This window comes from Mandrillus leucophaeus, unplaced genomic scaffold (genome assembly GCF_000951045.1).
Source record: "Mandrillus leucophaeus isolate KB7577 unplaced genomic scaffold, Mleu.le_1.0 Scaffold128, whole genome shotgun sequence".
Taxonomy (NCBI): Eukaryota; Metazoa; Chordata; class Mammalia; order Primates; family Cercopithecidae; genus Mandrillus; species Mandrillus leucophaeus.
Genome location: NW_012101209.1, coordinates 5,874,754 through 5,878,895, shown reverse-complemented (window position 1 = coordinate 5,878,895; position 4,142 = coordinate 5,874,754). Strand labels below are relative to the sequence as shown.

At 38.3% G+C, this 4,142-nt stretch overlaps 1 pseudogene across 1 annotated transcript; it reads left to right on the top strand.

Annotated features, from left to right (window-relative positions):
- Nucleotides 1-2,503: 2,503 nt before the first annotated feature.
- On the top strand, nucleotides 2,504-3,840 carry LOC105533737 (annotated as a pseudogene). Its single transcript, XR_001005163.1, has one exon. The product of XR_001005163.1 is annotated as a mitotic spindle assembly checkpoint protein MAD2A pseudogene (transcript).
- Nucleotides 3,841-4,142: the final 302 nt, after the last annotated feature.

Genomic DNA, 4,142 nt, shown 5'->3' with positions numbered 1-4,142 from the left:
GCAACAAAAGTGAAACTCCGTCACAAAAAACAAAAACAAAATAGCCCTCAAACCCCTACATTATTCCAAACTCTGCTAATGTAACAATGAATATCCATTCTTTATTCTTTTAAAAAATATATTCATTCTTTCAACAGCATTTATCCAACAGTGAGGCAACGGGTTAGTTATCCCCTCAATGCCCATTGTCTCCTTCTTCCATTTTAGCTGGGCTCATGGCCACCCACCCAAAGATGGTATTTCCTAGTATCCTAGGTGTGACTACATTTATCACACATGACTACATTTATCAGAATGGAATGTGAGTGAAATCTCCAAATATATTGTAAATTCCTGGTGATCAGAAACCCTGTCTTTACATATATTTTATTTCCAACAGTACCCATCCAGTATTATGTTAATAAATGTTTGTTGATCTAGCTTTTTATCTTGACTAATGTTTCATCCGTACTATATATTTTGGATCAGAAATAAATTTTATGATTCTAGAAACATGAAAAAGAATAGAAAGTAAATGGAAGTAATGTGTACAACATACAAGTCATTTACTTCACAGGAAATTGCTTGCTCTACATTTTTGCTCTACTCTTCTTCCTAAAAACTGAAATAGGGATGTGGAGCTGACACAGCTTCAACCATGTAGACAAGACTAGGGAATATCAGAGCAGCACAGTGAAAGAAACAGATTCTGAATGACTTCACATGCTGAGGTACCCCACCAGTGTGGACGCTTACATTCCTCTAACATGTTACATGCAAGAGAATTAAACTTCAGCCATATTTAAGTCACTTAATTTTTTGGTTTCTTTGTTACAGTAGCTTAGCTGGACCCTAGTTTTTTGTTTTTTGTTTTTTTTTCAGATGGAGTCTCGCTCTGTCGCCCAGGCTGGAGTGCAGTGGCTGGATCTCAGCTCACTGCAAGCTCCACCTCCCGGGTTCACACCATTCTCCTGCCTCAGCCTCCCAGGTAGCTGGGACTACAGGTGCCCGCCACCATGCCTGGCTAGTTTTTTGTGGTTTTTTTTTTTTTTTTTTTTTTTTGGTATTTTTTAGTAGAGACGGGGTTTCACCATGTTAGCCAGGATGGTCTCGATCTCCTGACCTCATGATCCACCCGTCTCGGCCTCCCAAAGTGCTGGGATTACAGGCTTGAGCCACCGTGCCCGGCCTCGACCCTAGTTAATATAAACATTTATTCAATGTCTTTTGAGCATTTACTATGTGACAAGAACTGTCTTCTGGGTAAACATAAAGTGGCGAATAAGCAGAAAAGCTCCCAGGACACAGGTTGCTTATAGTCTAGAACAGGGGTGTCCGATCTTTTAGCTTCCCGGGGCCACATTGGAAGAATTGTCTTGGGCCACACATAAAATACACTAACACTAATGATACCTGATGAGCTAAAAATATATATCACCAAAAAAATCTCATAATGCTTTAAGAAAGTTTACAAATTTGTGTTGGGCCACATTCAAAGCCATCCTATGCCACACGCGCCCATAGGCCATGGATTGGACAAGCTTGCTCTAGAAAGTGATACTAACAAAAAATGTAAAACTAAATTTTCAAACTGTGCTAAGTATGTAAAGGAAACAAAGAGAATGCTGAAGTAGAATATAACAGAGAGCGATACATTCTGAGTGGAATAGTCCACTAAGGCCTCCCTGAGGAAGCATCATTTAGCTAAGGCCTCAAGGTCATAGAAAGAAATGGGGAGAGGGAGTCCATTCTAGCATGCAGAGACCTAAGGCAAGAAAGAGCTTGGCTCTTTGAATCAAGCTCAACCACTCACCTTACACAATTATAGATGCTCAATCAGGGTCTCCACAGATGCCTTCATGACATGCTCAAAAAAAGAAAGAAAAGAAAAGAAAAGAAAGAAAAGAGAGAAAGAAGAAGAAGGAGGGAACCTAATGGAAGGCGAGAGGAGGGGAGGGGAGGGGAGAGAAGGGAAGGGAAGGGAAGGGAAGGGAAGGGAAGGGAAGGGAGAGGAAAGGTAAGAAAAAAAAAGAAATATCTAGTCAGTCAAACAAGTTAGGGAAAAAGTAGAGAGCGTCATTAAGAATGAGCGCTTGGGAGTCAGGCAGCTGAGTTTAAAAGTGGACTTTGCCATTTCACAGCTGGGCAACCTCTCATCTTCGGTTTCCTCTTCTGTAAAATGTGGGTTATAATGGCACCTACATCTCACAAGGTTGTGAAGAGGATTTAAATGAATCAATCCATGTGAAGTACTTAGCACAGTGCCCAGCACAATGTAAGGGATCAACAAGTGTCAACTACTGCTATACATATAGGAGCCTCAGAAGAATAAATACTCAAGCGGATATGATAGGAAGGCTGTAAAATAAAATAGAAAATAAATTATGCTCTCCAACTCAATTAGATAAATTTGTGTTTTCTTGGTGGGTAAAGAAAAGGGCCATCATTCACCCTTTTTATATATTTGTATAGGTTTAACAAGGCAAGAGAGTGTGCATTAAAATAAATCAAAGCGGCTGTGGGAGCCACTGTGGTTGCTGTCCGCGGAGTGGAAGTGCGTGCCTTTGTTAGTGTCCCTGGCCATGGCGCTGCAGCTGTCCCGGGAGCAGGGAATCACCCTTCACAGGAGCGCCAAAATTGTGGCCGAGTTCTTCTCATTCATCATCAACAGCATTTTATATCAGCGTGGCATATATCCATCTGAAACTTTTACTAGAGTGCAGAAATACGGACTCACCTTGCTTGTAACTACTGATCTTGAGCTCATAAAATATCTAAATAACGTGGTGGAACAACTAAAAGATTGGTTATACAAGTGTTCAGTTCAGAAACTGGTTGTAGTTATCTCAAATATTGAAAGTGGTGAGGTCCTGGAAAGACGGCAGTTTGATATTGAGTGTGACAAGACTGCAAAAGATGACAGTGCACCCAGAGAAAAATCTCAGAAAGCTATCCAGGATGAAATCCGTTCAGTGATCAGACAGATCACAGCTACAGTGACATTTCTGCCACTGTTGGAAGTTTCTTGTTCATTTGATCTGCTGATTTATACAGACAAAGATTTGGTTGTACCTGAAAAATGGGAAGAGTTGGTACCACAGTTTATTACCAATTCTGAGGAAATCTGCCTTCGTTCATTTACTACTACAATCCACAAAGTAAATAGCATGGTGGCCCACAAAATTCCTGTCAATGACTGAGGATGACTATGAGGAAAATAATGTAATTGTAATTTTGAAATTTGGTTTTCCTGAAATCAAGTCATCTATAGTTAATATGTTTTATTTCATTGGTTAATTTTTACATGGAGAAAACCAAAATGATACTTACTGAACTGTAATTGTTCCTTTTATTTTTTGGTACCTATTTGACTTATCATGGAGTTAACATCATGAATTTATTGCACATTGTTCAAAAGGAACCAGGAATTTTTTTTGTCAACGTTGTGATGTATATTCCTTTGAAGATAGTAACTGTAGATGGAAAAACTTGTGCTATAAAGCTAAATGCTTTCCTAAATCAGATGTTTTGGTCAAGTAGCTCGACTCAGTATAGGTAGGGATACAAAATACAGCAAAAGAAGTCTAAATATTCAGAATCTTTGTTAAGGTCCTGAAAGTAACTAATAATCTATAAACAATGAAATATTGCTGTATTAGCTCCTTTTGACCTTCATTTCATGTATAGTTTTCCCTAATGAATCAGTTTCCAATTATTTGACTTTAATTTATGTAACTTCAACCTATGAAGCAATGGATATTTGTACTCTTTAATGTTCTGTGACACAGAACTCTTAAAAATGTTTTTTTGTGTGTGTGTCTGTGTTTTATAAAATCAAGTTTTAAGTAAAAGTGAGGAAATAAAGTTGCTTGTTTTAAAAAAAATAAAAAATAAAATAAAATAAACCAAAGTTAGGCAAAGAGAAAAAATGGAATATGAAGAAGCTGGCTTCTGGTCCACCTTCTATAGATACTTACTAAATCATATAGTCCAATTTTCCTCCCACAATTCCAGACCACAGTCCACAGGCCCCCAAAAATATCAAAGCTCAATTATTTGGTATATTATATGGTACATGTATCAGGTTTCTTAGTTGTAAGCAACAGCAACTGACTATTGGTATTTTAATTGGAACAGGAACAGACGGGTAGCTCAGAACATTG